This window comes from Ruditapes philippinarum, unplaced genomic scaffold, assembly GCF_026571515.1.
Source record: "Ruditapes philippinarum isolate M1 unplaced genomic scaffold, ASM2657151v2 ctg3034_1_1_1_1, whole genome shotgun sequence".
In the NCBI taxonomy this organism is placed as follows: Eukaryota; Metazoa; Mollusca; class Bivalvia; order Venerida; family Veneridae; genus Ruditapes; species Ruditapes philippinarum.
In genome coordinates, this window is record NW_026853259.1 from 93,762 (window position 1) to 114,616 (window position 20,855).

At 38.0% G+C, this 20,855-nt stretch overlaps 1 protein-coding gene across 1 annotated transcript in view; it reads right to left on the reverse strand.

The window, feature by feature from the left end:
- Window positions 1-2,829, reverse strand: part of LOC132736315 (zinc finger protein 84-like) — a 73,527-nt gene extending 70,698 nt beyond the window's left edge. The window contains exon 1 of the mRNA XM_060723426.1: window positions 2,685-2,829. The gene's annotated coding sequence lies outside the window, so the exon portion shown is untranslated. The remainder of the gene's footprint in view (window positions 1-2,684) is intronic.
- Between the last annotated feature and the right edge of the window lie 18,026 nt (window positions 2,830-20,855).

A 20,855-nucleotide genomic window follows, 5' to 3' on the forward strand; every position in this document is an offset into this window, starting at 1 on the left:
TTTTTATGATGCTATGCGTTTATCACAGGAGTTCGGCCAGTGTTCCCACTAGAATTTAAATTTGAGGGTACATGTACCCCCTAGGTCATATTTTCGGGGGTGCACAGAATATTTAGGGGGTACAAACTATAAAGACAAGCAAGTCAGTTAAACACATACTATTTTTACAGCAGCAGTCATGTAAGATTGTTGCTTTTTGGCGTTGCATGACACATTGTGATCGTCGCATTTCTGGTGTCTAACTAATGCTGACCGCTGGAAATTATAAGTCCCAATTGTAAACGCCGATTTCAGACACTTTTTAGTGTTTTTTTCATATGTCTCGCATGTTAAACAAAACATTTTCCCATTGTCTTTGTCAAATCTAACCACAGGAACTTGAAATTCTATCACTATTAACGATAATATGCAAAATATACCCCCTATATACTATAAAAAAACACAAGGAATGAAACGCCTTTTCCCCACCCGAACATAATTTACGCCGAACAAATCAACAAAACAACGGATCAAAATAATCTATCTGGCCATTTCGATAAACAATACATAAATGCATCAAATACCACCGATAACTTTTTTTAATTTCGTAGCTATATATGAATAATTCAACATTTTCTGATTATTTCCCACGATCTGAGTTTGTCGCCGACTCCATTTCGTGACGTCACTGGATGTTGATTCGAGGAGAATAATATTTATTAATATTATTTTTAACAAGTTCCAAAAATAACAAGTTTGCAAGTAAAATACTGTCAAACTAGAACAAATGACTGATTTATTTCTTACGACAGGGCTGAATTTATTTGATGGGCCATATCAAATAGAGTACTCAATTTTTTTTTAAAAACGAAAGTACTATTTCAAAGATTTACCGTTCTTGTTTGGGGTTTCCCTTTCAAATGTATTTATAAAAGTAATTTTTTAAAAAGGTTTTACATGAAGATGTTTAAATCTATTTACATAGAATAATTTGTATAAAAGTTTTATACATACCTGTTATTTTTTGGAACTTATTAAAAATAATTTTAATAAATATTATTCTCCTCGATTCAAAATCCAGTGACGTCACGGAATGGAGTCGGCGACAAACTCAGATCGCAGGAAATAATCAGAAAATGTTGAATAATTCCTACACAGCTACGCGATTTTAAAAAGTTATCGGTGGTATTTGATTCATTTATGTATTGTTTATCGAAATGGCCAGATAGAATAATTTGATCCGTTGTTTTGTTGATTTGTTCGGCGTAAATTATGTTCGGGTGGGGAAAAGGCGTTTCATTCCTTGTGTTTTTTTTATAGTATATAGGGGGTATATTTGGATATTATAATTAATATTGGTTATTTGATAGAATTTCAAGTTCCTGTGATCTAACCCATGAAAATTCGGACAACCAGGAGTTCTGAAATCGTTTGCAATGTTTCTTTTTGGGGGTTCAACACTATTTTCACTAAGGCCTGGTTTTTGATTTGCGCTAGAGGATTGAGTAAGGGTCGGCGATTTTCGCTGGAATCGCTTTTATGGAACCATTCATTTAAATTGCGTTGCATATTCAATAACTTTTCCGGCGATTTTTTAATATTTCAGACGGCTAATTTGTATCACCCGGATGTAGACTTGTTACTGCTTTTAATATAGAGCGTCGCGAAGCGTCGTTAATAATTATAAACCAGTCCATGAGCTAAAAATAGAACAGCTGGGAAACCCGAGTCATGACCTCAGTTATGACTGATGGGATTAAATTACGGTCTTGTAAACAATTTCAGAGATTTATGAGTAGATTATTGATTTGTGCTTCGAATTTGCGGATAATTTTTTGGCAGTTTTACTTCAATTTTTATACGTGCATGCACGCACCTAGCTGTAATTTCATGCGTGATTTTTGTAAATTATGCGTGATTCACGTACATTTGTGCGTGAATGGGAACACTGTTCGGCCATGCCAATAATGGTTCAATTATAATAAAATAATCACCCCGTGACCATCAAGAATAAAATTACCATCCAGCAAGCACCTGTTTATATAGAATATATACAAGGTATATAACTCGCCATAGCGGATTCCACAAACGTAAACAATTTGCTGTCGCATTTTTTGCCCAACTCCTATGGCGTTTATGAGCAATAACTATTAGACATAAACTATACCAAGCCTGTATTGGGCTAAATATCTTAGTTAGTGTTTGTTAACATATGAAAATACTTAAACACATAAAAACTTAATTTGTTGTTGAATTATTAACTAAATAAAAAAATATTGAACGAGGTGTGAAGTGTCTTACTGATCGGGGGGGGGGGTAAAGTGTCTCGAGGGGTGAACTGTTTTGAGGTTGAAGTGTCTTCATAATTTGAGGGTTGAAGTGTCTGGGTGTGAGATGACTTGTTCCCGCTGAATCAAATTATACTATTTTTTCATGTGATAAATCGGGGCCTTTCAATACATTATTGCACAGTTTTGTACGTGAATGAAACATATAACTTCCCCTATATTGAATACTCAAATGGCATAGGATTCGCAGACTGCCACAAATAATTTGAATCAAGTTCGAAACCCACTCAAATTTATCGATTATTGGCCAAGATTTTTGACCCTTTGTTTCCCAATTTGGGAGTAGATATTCTTAAATATTTGGGGATATCATCGCATATAACATAAGTATTGGTATTGCTTCTAACATCTTCTTACCATGTCATCACGTGTCTTTCAAATAAATGCTTTAAAATGTAGCAAGCATTAAAACAGGACGCCGGCTTCTCCTCTCTCGCAAATTTCCACCATCTTGAATCAATTAATTGCATTATCCAATCAAAAAGGACCTCGCGCGCTTACAAACGCATGAGGTACTTGAGGGGAATTTAATTGATTGGGTCAGAAGCCACTAAAACTAAGATAATTAGACGTCGCGTCGCATGTGGTGTAGATATGCATTGCCTATTCTGCAATGGGGAAAATTTTAGACTAGTTTTTGTGTATTTTTTGTTTGTTTAACAACATCACACTGTTTTCTAATAAAAATAGCTTTTCTGATGTATAACACAGGTCACACAACTTTAAGGAATTAAAATAAACGTTTAATAATAATACGGATTTATATTACAAGGATCGGACACTTTCGTTTAGGTTAAAGTCCCGTCGCGCGCATGCGCAGAATCGGATAAAGATGGCGTAACGCTCGGAGTGTGAAATATGACACATTTTCACAAGAGTATGTGGTGTTATTGCAGCTCTGTGAAAAATTATACACATATGAATGTATTGATACAGTATTATTTTGTGCAGCTAAAGTATTAATATATGAAAATATGCCGATAGAACGCTGCGACGCTTAGTTAAAAAGTACCTAATTTAAAAAATATTTGCCTATTGTTTAGGCATACTCTCTACACTTTGACGCCCTTTTACGTCAAGCATAGATTATTACCGCGATTCAGAATAAGATAATTATTTTTTACATGGTTTAATAGTGGCATTGCAAAAAAAATGTTTCTTGATTGCTAAAATACTTTTAAAGAATTTCATGTTTGAAATGTGTCTTTATTTCTGTGAATTATTTCCAAATGATTTGTACATGTTTTATTTGATCTACCTGTATATTAGTATAAATATAGTAAATATTCTACTAATTAGTGTATTAAATATATTTTCAAATCATTCTAGACATTCCATCATATATAAATGAATTCATTAGATTGGCAAGGAAGAAACTTTTATTGGCATACTGAACAGCTGTTTTATATAATTTTTTTTTTGGAAACATATTTTTTTCATAGTTATCCTTCACAATTCACGTCAAATGATTTATTTGACATATGTTTATTTTCATTATTTTTCAAAGAAAGGACTATACAAATTAAGTTGTTTATTTTCAATTTCATTTATAAACGTTAATAAAGAAAATAGATTTACATTGTATTTATATACATGTATATCCTCTTCAGAATCATTTTCTTACCACACATGCCATGGACTGTAGTTAAAGACCGCGCACATACAACATTAACATTCCATTTCTATTTGTTTTTAAAGATTGAGTGTTGAAATTATAATATGTGACCTGATAATGAAAGTTTGAAAACAAAGTTTTTCAATTATCACTTGTTACCTGGTAATTAACCCCCTTCAAAAGTAATTAAACTTCAAAGAAATTTAAGCGATGTGTAAAAGATAATCAACAGTTACTTTTATTTCGCATAATACTGACTCAAACTGTAAAGATTTTTATTGTTTTTTTAGCGTTACATTAAAAATATCAGAAATATCTTTCTACAGTCATTCAAATAAAAAGAATAATTAAAATATACGAGTGAAATAATTAAATTATACGAGTGACATTAAAAAGGCCGGAATCGAGACAGCCACACGAGAGTACTTTACTGTTACGATGATTGTCTACTTCACTGCACCGACATTTGAAAACAGATTTACAAGAAAAATAATAATGATATAAATGATGAAGAAAATTTAAATATCCTATGAAAATGGCAATACATATATTGACAATATTAGCAATATCTTGTATTTAAAAGAATGAATAAATTTACTTTACTTGTTGAGCGAATTGTAAAGCCCGCAATACATTACCCGTAAAACAATTGTGCGTAAATTAATTTGACTACATAACCAAATAAATCTTAAGTATTGCATCTTTGATCACCTGTGAATAACTTCCATGATGGCATCGGCTTCTTTTTTATTTTGAAATTGAATTTATTATGTTACCGTAATAATGAATTTCAAATATCTGCTATTTATATAAAAAAAAAATGTAAATTTACCGCGGATTTCGTCAAGTTAATTTCTTAATCGTCGTTGCAGACAGATAGTCTGTATCTTTAAAAAATGAATTAGATATTTGAATTAAACAAGCATTTTTCTTGAAAATAAACTTTAAATTTCAAAAATCGGATAATAAATGGAAAAGCTATATGGTATTTTGTAAAGTAGGTATCCGTTGCGAACGGGCATTTTCGCTTAGCGCCGATAAATTATCGATCGATGTACCTTTATCGGGTGCACGACAAGATATTTAAGCATTTATATAGGGTTAACTGGGAGTGTCCGATCCCTGTAATATAAATCCGTGATAATAATAATAATAATAATAATAATAATAATAATAATAATAATAATAATAATAATAATCTGTACAGCTGTATTTAGATCTAAACTGGAACTTAAAATGATCATAATGTATATTTGAAGTCCCAGATCTACACAGATCTGAATCATGACTACTGAACAAAACTCACAGAGCACTACTCAAACAGAGACCGTGACCCACAGAGCATTTCTAACACAGTGAAAAAAGCGCAAGCGTTCAACATTTGCCACAGAGGACTACTTTATATAATTGATGTATCGAAAATGACTTACAGAACAATACTAACACATAGTGAACATGACTCACGGATCACTACTCACACAGTTAACTTTACTCACGGCCGGGGCGCACTATATACTCACACAGTTAGCTTTACCCATGAATCGAGCACTACTCACAAATTTAGTTTCACTCACGGAGCACTACTTACACAGTAAACTTTACATATGGAACACTACTCACACAGTTAGATTTACTCATGGAGCACTACTCACACTATTAGCTTTACTCATAAATCGAGCAATACTCACACATCTAGCTTTACTCACGGAGCACTACACACACAGTAAGCTTTACTCATGGAGCACTACTCACACAGTAAGCTTTACTTATGGAACACTACTCACACAGTAAGCTTTACTTATGGAACACTACTCACACAGTTAGCTTTACTCACGGAGCACTACTTACACAGTTAGCTTTACTTATGGAGCACTACTCACACAGTTAGCTTTACTCATAGAGCACTACTCACACAGTTAGCTTTACTCACGGAGCACCACGTACACAGTTAGCTTTACTCATGGAGCTTTACTCAAACAGTTAACTTACTCATGTAGCACTACTCACACAGTAAGCTTTACTCATAGAGCACTACTCACACAGTTAGCTTTACTCACGGAGCACTACCAACACAGTTAGCTTTACTCACGGAGCACTACTCACACAGTTAACTTTACTCATGGAGCACTGCTCACACAGTTAGCTTTACTTATGGAGCACTACTCAAACAGTTATTTTTACACATGAAGCACTACTCACACAGTAAGCTTTACTGATGGAACACTACTCACACAGTAAGCTTTACTCATAATGCAGTACTCACACAGTAAGCTTTACTCACGGAGTACTACTCACACTGTAATTAAGCTTTACTCACGGAGCTCTACTCACACAGTAAGCTTTACTCACGGAGCTCTACTCACACAGTAAGCTTTACTCATGGAACAATACTCACACAGTAAGCTTTACTCATAGAGCAGTACTCACACAGTTAGCTTTACTCACGGAGCTCTACTCACACTGTAAGCTTTACTCACGGAGCTCTACTCACACAGTAAGCTTTAGTCATGGAGCACTACTCACACAGTAAGCTTTACTTATTGGAACACTACTCACACAGTTAGCTTTACTCACGGAGCACTACTTACACAGTTAGCTTTACTTATGGAGCACTACTCACACAGTTAGCTTTACTCATAGAGCACTACTCACACAGTTAGCTTTACTCACGGAGCACCACGTACACAGTTAGCTTTACTCATGGAGCTTTACTCAAACAGTTAACTTACTCATGTAGCACTACTCACACAGTAAGCTTTACTCATAGAGCACTACTCACACAGTTAGCTTTACTCACGGAGCACTACCAACACAGTTAGCTTTACTCACGGAGCACTACTCACACAGTTAACTTTACTCATGGAGCACTGCTCACACAGTTAGCTTTACTCATGGAGCACTACTCAAACAGTGATTTTTACACATGAAGCACTACTCACACAGTAAGCTTTACTGATGGAACACTACTCACACAGTAAGCTTTACTCATAATGCAGTACTCACACAGTAAGCTTTACTCACGGAGTACTACTCACACTGTAATTAAGCTTTACTCACGGAGCTCTACTCACACAGTAAGCTTTACTCACGGAGCTCTACTCACACAGTAAGCTTTACTCATGGAACAATACTCACACAGTAAGCTTTACTCATAGAGCAGTACTCACACAGTTAGCTTTACTCACGGAGCTCTACTCACACTGTAAGCTTTACTCACGGAGCTCTACTCACACAGTAAGCTTTACTCATGGAACACTACTCACACAGTAAGCTTTACTCATAATGCAGTACTCACACAGTAAGCTTTACTCACGGGAGTACTACTCACACTGTAATTAAGCTTTACTCACGGAGCTCTACTCACACTGTAAGCTTTACTCACGGAGCTCTACTCACACAGTAAGCTTCACTCATGGAACAATACTCACACAGTAAGCTTTACTCATAGAGCAGTACTCACACAGTAAGCTTTACTCACGGAGCTCTACTCACACAGCTAGCTTTACTAACAGAGCTCTACTCACACAGTAAGCTTTACTCACGGAGCTCTACTCACACTGTAAGCTTTACTCATGGAGCACCACTCATACAGTTAGCTTTACTCATGGAGCACTACTCACACAGTTAGCTTTACCCATGAATCGAGCACTACTCACACATTTAGCTTTACTCACGGAGCACTACTTACACAGTAAACTTTACTTATGGAACACTACTCACACAGTTAGATTTACTCATGGAGCACTACTCACACAGTTAGCTTTACTCATGAATCGAGCAATACTCATACATTTAGCTTTACTCACGGAGCACTACACACACAGTAAGCTTTACTCACGGAGCACTACTCAAACAGTAAGCTTTACTTATGGAACACTACTCACACAGTTAGGTTTACTCATGGAGCACTACTCACACAGTTAGCTTTAGTCATGGAGCACTACTCACACAGTAAGCTTTACTTATGGAACACTACTCACACAGTTAGCTTTACTCACGGAGCACTACTTACACAGTTAGCTTTACTTATGGAGCTCTACTCACACTGTAAGCTTTACTCATGGAGCACCACTCACACAGTTAGCTTTACTTATAGAGCACTACTCACACAGCTATGTCTCGCAGACCATTACTTAGACAAAATCACATGACATTCAAAACACGTCTAACACTGTGAACATGACTCGCAAGCACTACTCAGTGAACATGACTCAAAGAGCTCTTCTAACACAGTGACCATTACACGCTATATTATAAACAGTACTCAAACAGTGAACATGACTTACGGAGCGCTACTTACACAATGAACATGACTGTCGGAGCACTACTTTTACAGTAAAAATGACCCTCGGAGCTCTACTTACATAGAGAACATGACTCATGGAGCAATACTTACAGAGAGAACATGACTTACGGAGCACTATTTTCACAGAGAACATGACTCACGGAGAACTACTTACACAGCGGATATGACTTACGGAGCGCTACTTACACAATGAACATGACTATCGGAGCACTACTTTTACAGTGAAAATGACTCTCGGAGCTCTACTTACATAGAGAACATGACTTATGGAGCAATACTTACAGAGAGAACATGACTCACGGAGCACAACTTTCACAGAGAACATGACTCACGGAGAACAACTTACACAGCGGATATGATTCACAGAGCGCTACTTGCACAGAGAACATGACTCATGGAGCGTTACTTATACCCCGGTCACATATACACGGAATACGCCCACGGAAGAGCCACGGATTAATTCCGGCATCGTCCGTAGCTACCCGTACTGGTCAGTAGCTCTCGTATTGTAAGCGAATCAATCGTAGTAGTCCTTGTAAATAATCCGTAGCGATCCTTGACAATTTTTGAACTGCAAAAATTTGCTACGGAAAATCAACCGTAGCGTATCCCTACTAGTCCGTATTAATCCGTACTGAATACGTTACTGGTCCGTAACGAAAACCGTAAATAGTCGCGTACTTGATTCGTAGTCACGCAACTTTCAAGGATTTCCACGGTTTGGTACGGAGAACTACGTATTTGTACGGTTACCCTACGTATAAGCTACGGTTTTTAATACGGATTTAAGTACGGCATTTGTCACGGAAACCACGATCGTAATACTGTTGTTTTCTACGGAGAGGCAAGATTAGCAACGGTTCTTATACGGTTTATTGCGTTGCAACACGAAACGGTACGGGAATGGTACGGCCCAAACCACTGTTTAGTACGGATGAATTAAGTATCATGCACTTTTTCAAGGTTAAAATACTACCTTCATTGTTAAAAACAGACATTATTATTTGCGGGAACATTTAATAAATATTAATTGCCATTACTGGCTGCAACTTTATATTGACATGGCTCAGAATCGGAGGCAGTGGTCGAGCTGCTGATGACATGCATAGAAGTAAATTTATATTAATATCGTACTACAATTCATAAGAAATAGAATAACATTTAATGTACATATTTTACAAACATTGGATCGTGAAAATGGAGTAAAATATGTACATAAAAAGAAGTGTCTCATAAGCCTCGGACAGGCCTTGAGTGATAATAAGATTAATTAACAAGCTTTTTACCATATTTGTAAAAAACATAAACATCAACGATCATTATAATGTAATTGTAAGATGAACAGCAAATCTTAAAATTAAAAGAGAAGCAGTATTGATCAACATTTTTTCATTAATGATTAACTAGTCCCATATCTAATCAGGTAAGAGAAGAACAGACGAGATGGTGGACTAGAGATTGGCTTTTACGAAAGACCGCTTCATGTTTAGTATGAGGCTCTCATGGCAACTTGTTGGAGGATGTCCAGCGCTCTTCAATGGAAATTCACTTAAGAGACGGCTGGATGTGTCCTCGGGGGTTCGGACGCGATTAGGCTGAATCCATTTGCAACGATGCAATTCAGGTTTTCTACGTGTTCTTTTCTTTTGAGCATTTTTGAAAATGAGCAAACAAAGAGGGTTGTGGCACCGGATGTATTAGGTCCGTATAGATCCTGGCAATTCGTTCTTCTCCGTATCAATACGTTCTTCTCCGTATTAGACCGTAACTTATTCGTACCAACCCGTGCTTATACCGTAGCAGACCGTAGTGAAATCCGTAGCGCGTCCGACTCCTGATTCGTGTCGGCTCCGTATCAAACGCGTGTCGGTCCGTAACAATCCGTGTCTCTCCCGGGGGCTTTTTGGTTGAAAATCCGTCGGGCTCCGTACTCATACCTTGTGTTTTCCGTACTGGAACCGTAGGGGGACTACGGAATTTCACATTTCCGTAGTAATCCGTGAAAGATTAGACCGTACTCTTCCCTGGGATTATCCGTGAATATGTGACCGGGGCATAACACAGAAAACATGACTCACAGATCACTTCTCACATAGTGAACATGACTCACGGAGCGCTAATTACACAAAGAACACGACTCCTGGAGCGGTACTTACTCAAAGAACATGACGCACAGAGCGCTTCTTACACAGAGAACACGACTCACGGAGCGGTACTTACACAGAGAACATGACTCACGTAGCGCTACTTACACAGAGAACATGAATCACGAAGCATTACTTACACAGAGAACATGACTCACAGAGCGCTACTTACAAAGAGAACATGACTCACGGAGCGCTACTTACACAGAGAACACGACTCACGGAACACTACTTACACAGCGAACATGACTCACGATGCACTACTTACACAGAAAACATGACTCACGGTAACCATACCTACACACGAGACATGACTCACCCAGAGCGCTTCTTACACAGACAACATGACTCACGAGCGATTACTTACAAGAGGAACATGACTCACGTTAGCGCTACTTACACCGAGAACATGACTCACGGAGCGCAACTTACACAGAGAACTTGACTCACGGAGCACTACTTACACAGAGAACATGACTCATGGATCACTACTTACACAGAGAACATTACTCACGGAGCACTACTTACACAGAAACATGACTCACAGAGCGCTACTTACACAGAGAACACGACTCACAGAACATTACTTACACAGCGGAAATGAGTCACAGAGCGCTTCTTGCACAGAGAACACGACTCACGGAGCACTACTTACAAAGAGAACATGACTCAGGGAGCGCTACTTACACAGAGAACATGACTCATGGCGCACTACTTACACAGAGAACATGACTCATAGAGCACTACTTACACAGATAATATGAATCACGAAGCACTACTTACACAGAGAACGTGACTCACGGGGCACTACTAACACAGAGAACATGTCTCGTGGAGCGCTACTTACACAGCAGACATGACTCACGTAGCACTACTTTACACAGTGAACATTGACTTCACGGAGCTTTCTTACACAGACATGACTCAGAGGAACGCCACTAACACCAGAAAACAAACTTACGGAGCACTTACTTACACAGAGAACATGACTCACGGAGCACTACTTACACAGGGAACATGACTCGCGGAGCGCTAACTACTTACACAGCAGACATGACTCAAGGAGCGCTACTTACTCAGAGAACATGACTCACGGAGCATTTCTTACACAGAAGAACATGACTCAGGAGAACGCTACTCTACACAGAGAACATAACTCATTTAACACTACTTACACACGAGGGGAACAATGAAAAAACTTCACGGAGATGACTTACACCAGAGCACATGACTCGCGGGAGCGCTAACTTACACAGAGAACATGACTCACGGAGCGGCTACTTACTCAGAAGAACATGACTCACGGAGAACATACTTACACAGAGAACATGACTTCACGGCATTACTTACACAGAGAAAATGACTCACGGAGCACTACTTTCACAGAGAACATGACTCACGGAACGCTACTTACACAGAGAACATGACTCATGGAGCACTACTTACACAGAGAACATGACTCATGGAGCACTACTTACACAGTGGACACGACTCATAGAGCACTACTTGCACAGTGAAAATGACTCATGGAGCACTACTTACACAGGGAATATGACTCAGGGAGCACTATTTTCACAGAGAACATGACTCATCGAGCACTACTTACACTGACAACACGACTCCCGGAGCACTACTTACACAGGGAACATGACTCAGAGAGCGCTACTTTCACAGAGAACTGACTCACGTAGCACTACTTACACATAGAACATGACTCACGGAGCACAAACCTTTCACAGATAACATGACTCACAGAGCACTATTTGGACAGAGAACATGACTCACGGAGCACTACCTACACAGAGAACATGACTCACGGGGCGCTTCTTACACAGAGAACATGAATCACGAAGCACTACTTACACAGAGAACATGACTAACGGAGCTCTACTTACACAGAGAACATGAGTCACGGAGCACTACTTACACAGAGAACATGACTCACGGAGCACTACTTACACAGAGAACATGACTCATGGAGCACTACTTACACAGAGAACATGACTCACGGAGCGCTACTTACACAGTGAACACGACTCATGGAGCACAACTTACACAGTGAACATGACTCATGGAGCTCTACTTTCACAGAGAACATGACTCATGGAGCACTACTTACACTGACAACACGATCCCCGGGCACTACTTACACAGGGAACATGACTCAGGGAGCACTACTTTCACAGAGAACTGACTCACGGAGCACTACTTACACAGAGAGGATGACTCACGTAGCACTACTTACACATAGAACATGACTCATGGAGCACTACTTACACAGAAAACGTGACTCACAGAGCACTACTTACACAGAGAACATGATTCACGGAGCACTACTTACACAGAGAACATGTGTCACGGAACGCTACTTACACAGAGAACACAACTCACGGAACATTACTTACACAGAGACATGACTCACGGAACACTGTTTACACAGAGAACATAACTCACGTTGCACTACTTACACAGAGAACACGACTCCCGGAGGGGTTCTTACACAGAGAACATGACTCACGGTGCACTACTTACACAGAAAACATGACTCACAGAGCACTATTTACATAGAGAACATGACTCACGGAGCATTTCTTACACAGAAAACATGACTCACAGAGCACTATTTACATAGAGAACATGACTCACGGAGCATTTCTTACACGGAGAACATGACTCACGGAGCATTTCTTACACGGAGAACATGACTCACGGAGCGCTACTTGCACAGAGAACATGACTCACGGAGCACTGATCACATAGTGAACATGACTCACGGAGCGGTTCTTACATAGAGAACACGACTCCCGGAGCGGTTCTTACACAGGGAACATGACTCAGAGAGCGCTACTTTCACAGAGAACTGACTCACGTAGCACTACTTACACATAGAACATGACTCACGGAGCACAAACCTTTCACAGATAACATGACTCACAGAGCACTATTTGGACAGAGAACATGACTCACGGAGCACTACCTACACAGAGAACATGACTCACGGGGCGCTTCTTACACAGAGAACATGAATCACGAAGCACTACTTACACAGAGAACATGACTAACGGAGCTCTACTTACACAGAGAACATGAGTCACGGAGCACTACTTACACAGAGAACATGACTCACGGTGCACTACTTACACAGAAAACATGACTCACAGAGCACTATTTACATAGAGAACATGACTCACGGAGCGGTTCTTACATAGAGAACACGACTCCCGGAGCGGTTCTTACACAGAGAACAAGACTCACGGTGCACTACTTACACAGAAAACATGACTCATAGAGCGCTACTTACACAGAGAACATGACTCACGGAGCACTATTTACACAGAGAACATGACTCACGGTGCGCTACTTAACAAGAGAATATGTCTCACGGAGCACAACTCACATAGTGAACATGACTAATATACTTAACTCCAACGATAACTTTACTTCATTTAAGTACAGTTGACCCAATTCGAAAAGCTGTAGTTTATTCGGTAATGCCCTACAGGTATATATTTGCAACACTAAATACACTGAATAATGCAAATAATGGTCTATGGTTGGCCCTACATCCATTATTCTGTTACAATTTTCCGTGGTAACCCGGTGACTTCATGTACATTTGTGTAGAGACCTAAATAACATTATGGCTACTGGCTGTAGTGAAATTGGTCTGTTCATTGCATGAGTTGTGAGGTGCACCGGCTGTCATGTTCGCTCTAGTCACTTAGCATAGTCACTTTGTAAGTAGTGGTCAGTGAATCCTGATTAATGTGTGAGTAATGTTTTGTGAGTCCCGTTAACTCTGTGTGAATAGTGTTCTGTTGCAAGTGTTTAGTGTGTAAGTGTTGTTCACTGCGTTAGAGGAGCTCTGAGGTTTGTTCGCAGTGTCAGGTAAGTCTGTAAGTAGTGTCTTGTGTTTGTCAGGTCAGTTGCGTCAGTAGTGTTCTGAGTAGCAAGTTTGTGAGTAGTGTTCTGTATGTCTCAGGTCAGTTGTGCGAGAAGTGTCAGGTCGATGTGTCAGGCCAGTTGTGTCATTAGTGTTCTGTGTTTATCAGGCCAGTCTGTGTGAGTGGTGTCCTGTATGTCTAGACTGTGAGTAGTATACTGTGTGTGTCAGGTCAGCTGTGTCAGTAGTGTTCCGTTTGCGTCAGACCAGTTTGTTAGTAGTGTTCTGTATGTGTCAGATCAGTTGTGTGTTTCAGGTCAGTAGTGTTCTCACTGCGTCAGGCCAGTGTGTCAGTAGTGTTCCGTTTGCGTCAGACCAGTTTGTTAGTAGTGTTCTGTATGTGTCAGATCAGTTGTGTGCATCAGGTCAGTTGTGTCAGTAGTGTTCTGTGTGCGGCAGGTCGGTCCGTGTGTAGTGTCCTGTGTGTGCCAGGTCAGTATGTGAATAGTGTCCTGTCTAGCTGTGTCAATGTCAGGTCAGTTGTGTGAGTAGTGTCATGTGTCCGTCTGCTTTGTCTGTGAGTAGTGTCCTGTTTGTGTTAGGTCAGTGTGTGAGTTGTGTACTGTGTGTCACGTCAATTTTGTGAGCAGTGTCCTCTGTGTGTCAGGTCAGTGTGTGCATAGTATTCTGTGTGTCATGTTTCGCCATAGAGGCCTGTGTGTCATGCTCGCAATTATAAGAGTCATTTGCATTAATTTTCTTACGAAAGATTGTTAGTAATTTTAGTGTAGTAGCGGGGGATCGAACTCGCAACCCCTGTATTTGTAGCCAGACAGTGTTACCACTGCCCCACAGCGTCCGCTCTGATTTATAACTATTTTGGAATTCCTTATATACATTATCACATTAGTGGCCAAGAAAATGTGTTATACAATTGAATTTTCACATCTCAATAGTTAATATAGCGGTAAGTTACAATGGCTGATATTCGTATCCTATGATAAAGAACTTTACAACAAAGAATAAGTAAGACGTACTGGTGAAAAGCATTAAAATACCCCATACCGGAAAAGCATTGTTAATTAAAGTTCGAATACTTACAATAAGTAAGCTGAAACCAAAACTTGTTGTTAATGATTCATGAAGGTTTGAAACAAATCTATTAAATCAAATTTCACTAGTTAAAAATATTTCTGTTGGTGGAAATTAGGTGAAAAGAAAAATATGTTAAAGCAGCATACCTCCAGACTCATGCTTATTTTCATGCAAATTTTGAAAATGATATGTAAATGAAAGGTTAATAATTTTTCAAGTGAAAAAAAAAGAAAGTAATTTACATATTGCAAACTACACTTTCAATCACATAAGTTACCAAATAAATGTCAAAATATGTTTGTCAAAAAAAAGCTCTTAATGCGTTAGTCACGCAAAATACTTTTATTTTTCATTAAAATCTCAATAAATTATATCTTATTTTTTGCATGAATAGTTTTTTTCATAAAGCTTTAATCTTTTCAAATGACATTACACTACTTTGTGAAGATGAAAGTTTATGCGGTTCTGACATTGTCCCTGGGACCACCACCAACTGCCTAATTCTGCCCTATACTTACAAACAAACCATTGTTCAGAGATGACAGTGCGTCGAGTTGCAAAACATAGGGGATGCGCCTGGTGTACACGTTTCACGGTGATGAACCTTAACGGTTCGTATAAAGTAATTTATTTATTATAGTGAAAATTGTTAACATATTTTACAAGCCTATAAGTCACCTTCAATAAACATAAAATATTTACATAAAATCATAAGTAATTATATTAACAAACACATTTGTAAAAATCGTAGCTATAACGGAAAAGAAGTATCGTATGTAATCTTTGTTTAATAAAAAGTTTATAAGATATGTGATTTATTCTATACAATTATCAGTAAATGATTTGAAATAAATGTAACGTCCTGTCTTAAGGCGTAATGGCAAAATGTCACATCTTAACGTATACGTCAACGTTTCTGAGATTTTGAGCTTGGGTTTTAAAAGTGATCATTTTTCTTCAATTGTAAGTCAACTTAATGATTTTTTTCTCTTTCGCATTTATACAAAATCTTTTATCAGTCATTTAAAAGCAATAGTTATCATTTTGAAGTAAGGAATTTATTGTTTAAACTAAGGCTTGTTGACAGATATGTCTGTATTTTTGAGCTAAATAACATATAATAACGTATACGTCAAAGTATGCGTTCTATACGATTTGTCACCGGTTTCTATACATATGAGTGCTTTAGGAAAATTGTCGGAGGTCCTAAAAATTTACAACTTTTACAATTTCTGATCAATTGCTAAAAGTCAAAATAAGCCTACACTGCATTTGTCACGTAAAATATTTTTATTTTTATTAAAATTTTAGTCTAATTTTAATCTGTTAAAACATTTTTTGTAATCAATATTTTATTTCCCATATAATAAAACATATTATTAGCATTCCATCTCCATATGTCGACCAGGGGACTCAGTTGGTTATTCGCGTGAATCCCCAACTACCTATCAAAAGGTAGTTGGGGATTCGAACATTGCATGCTTTCACCTCAAAACAGAAAGTACTTTTCCGAAATAAATATAACAGATATATAACAAGAAAGATGTGTGTTTTCAACATTGAAACACCCCGTTTCCCTATGTCCACCAGGGGACCCAATTGGGTATTCTCGCAAATACTCAAATACATACTGGAAGGTAGTTGGTTATTCGGATTTTGCATATACATGTATTCCTCTATTCCTCTAGAAACAGATTTTTTTCTAAAACATATGTTAAATTATGATTATATAACATAAAATGTGCTTTCTGTAATATGGTAACATTGCCTTCACCATAAATCAACCAGGGGACTCCATTGGTTATCATGGTATCTGGTTATTCGGATATTGTATATATTCCTCTGAAACAAATATTACGGTAAAATACTAAGATATGTGTTTTCTTTTATAATATGGTACATGTAACATTCCTTTCATCAGAAAGCTCATAACTAAGCTGTTGAATTTATCATAAACGTGACAGACTTAAGATTATGTTGTTTTGTAGTTACGGCGAATAAATACTGTTAAATAGTATGTTGTGCATATTGTGACTTTTATTTGGTATTTAACGTGAAAGAGTTGTTTGCATTATGTAAATAACTTTTCTTGTTCACTTTAAAATATTTTACCTTTAATTTACATTGCATTTTCAAAATTTGCCTGAAAATTAGCATGAGTCTGGAGTATGCTGCTTTAACTTTATGTTTCACCTAATTTTCGCGAACAGAAATTTATTTAACTAGTGCAACTTGATTTAATAGACTTGTCTCAAACCTTCATGTATCATTAACAACAAGTATTTGTTTCAACTTACTTATTGTCAATGTTTAAACTTCGGCTCTATTTAACAGAACAAGGACTTTTCGGTATGGGCTTTTTAGTTTCTTGTTAACAATCTTACTTATTTTCTTTTTACTGCTCAATTGTGTAAAGTCCTTTATCATAACCCCTCGAGCAAGAATAAAACACATTAGACCTTTACGCTATATTTACTATTTTGGTGCCAAAATTCAATAGCATAATTACTCCATTTTCTTGATCACTAATGTGATAATGTATATAGGATATTCCAAAATAATATAAATCAGAGCGGACGCTGTGTTGCAGTGGTAACACTCTCTGACTACAAATCTAGGGGTTGCAAGTTCGATCCCCGCTACTCCACTAAATTTACTTACAATCTTTAGGACTCTGACTCACAGGACACTACTCACAGACTGACCTGACTCACAAAGGACACTACTCACAAAATGACCTGACATACACAGAACACTACTCACACACTGACCTGACAAACACAGTACACTACTCACACACTAACCTGATAAACAGGACACTATTCACATAATACCTGATACACAGGGCACTACTAACACACTGACTTGGTACACACAGGACACTAATCGCATACTGAACTGCACTACTCACACATTGACCTGATATACACAGTACACTGACATGACTCACAGGATACTACTCATACACTAACTTGACTCAAAGGACACTACTCACACACTGACCTGATACACAAAGTCAACTACTCAGATATTTACCTGACTCACAAAGATACCTGATACTCAGATACTGACTTGAATCACAGGCCACTACTCACACAGTGACTTGACTCACGGGACACTACTCACACACTGCTATGACACACATAACACTACTCACACACTGATCTCACTCACAAAGGACACTACTCATATACTGACTTGATTCACAGGGCACTACTCACACACTGACTATGACTAACAGGTCACTACTCATACATTGACCGAACACACAGGGCACTACTCACACACTGACTTGACTCACAGGGCACTACTCACACGCACTGACCTAACACATAGGGCACTACTCAAACACTGACCTAACAGATAGGGCACTACTTACACACTGGCCTAACACACAGGACCCTAATCACACACTGAATTGACTCGCAGGGCATTACTCACACACACCTAACACACAGGGCATTTCTCACACACTGACTTAACTCACAGGTCACTTCTCACATACTGACCTAACACACAGGACACTACTCACACACTGACCTGACACACAGGACACTACCCACACACTGACCTGACTCACAGGACACTACTCACAGACTAACATAGGACCGTACACATTAAATGACCGGACACACACACACACGCACGCACGCACGCACACACGCACGCACGCACGCACACACACACACAGAACACTTCTCCCATACTGACTTGATTCACAAAGGACGCTACTCACACACTTACCAGACTCATAGACTGACCTATCTGAAACGACGCTATTCACGCATAAGACATAACTCATAAGACACTTCTCAAACACTACCCTGACTCACACACTGACACTAGACAATGCGGTAGTACACAGAGCATCGCCATTGTCCTCATCAGTACATCATCACCATAACTGATGGTTTGATTTTGCCGAAGATGAACGTGATTCATGTTGTAGTGATGTTATGGATGTTGATGATAATTATAATAATAATGATGATGATGATGATGTTGATAACGATGTTGGAGTTGATCATGGTTTTGATAAATGAAGACATGACAATTCTCATGATGATTGCCGTGATGATGAAATCAATAATGATGATGATTGAGATGATAATAATTTTGATGATGATAGGCGTGATAGTGTTTTAATAACGATGAGGATGCTTTTGATGATTATTGTAAATTTGATAATAACTATGATGGAGGAGTTGAAAATTATGATTTTGATGATGATGGGGAAAAGGTGAGGACGATAGTACATGTATAATGATTTTAATGCTGATGATTTTGATGATGATGGACTTAATGGTGAGTTTAACGATGATAATGTTGATGTTAATGAAAATGAAGGTGATGATTTTTATGACTTTGATGGTGATAATTATAATGATGTAACTTAACATTTTCATGGTGACGACATGGTTCATTTATAGCCAACTTCATGAAGGGAAGCTTTATGCGTTACGCGAGGCATCACTTTTGAATTCAATACATGCTGTTGACAAATAAACCTCCCGTGTGCTTTATTATTGTGTATTTAACGAAAATAACTCTTGGATAGTTCAAGGGATAAAGCTTTTCGGAGAGCTATATTTGTCGAGAGCTACATAGTTCTTATATAATTATCAGCTAATTGTAATCCGGGGTGCAAAATCATTGTCGCGATGTCACTTCGCGTTGTTTTGTGTCGACCCTTGCAAATGCGACGGTGACATTATTAAACGAGACGCGACAATCTCAAACGACGCTCGACAAAGCTAATCGACATTTTTCTAATGTCATATCGTATGTCGCGTGTCGCGGTTTTGGTTGAGGGTCGACGCGCGACAATTTCAAACGACATGTGACAATCTAATTTTCGGCTGCATCCGCCATCTTGTTTGTTCGGGTAGCGAACTGCGCGATTCTCCCCCTTGATGTTGTATATACAAGCGGCACTTGGCTGTGATATCATAAATCACCAGTGTAATATTCTTTGTATATCTTATATACTATTAAAGTTGGTCCATGCGATTCACAAATGTGAATATAATAAGAGAAAAGACACAAGTGTGTTCTAGTCAGTTTTATTATCTGGACTGATGCATTGGCGGGAAATCTCCCAGGATATAACATTCTACAGGCACAACGTGGTCAGTGGAAATTTACAGAAATGAGTATTAAGGTTAAAGGTCATATGAATATAAAATAACTCAATATCATTACATTTCCCTCTTTTTAAATACATATAGCTGAATAGTATCCACATTAATAAATCATAAATGTATATGGTTCAATTTAAAATAACGTTAGAATAACACATGTTTAAATATCAATCAATTAAGTAATCAGTTTATATAAACAAATATATGTTTATCAAACAATGTATGTGTTTATTCCAGTTTATATATATTTTTCTTTATAGTTTATTTTTTTGTTTGTGATGTTTTCTTATTAGTAAACACTCAGTATTTTTTTTTTCAATTGTTCACCATGTTCTCATTATAAT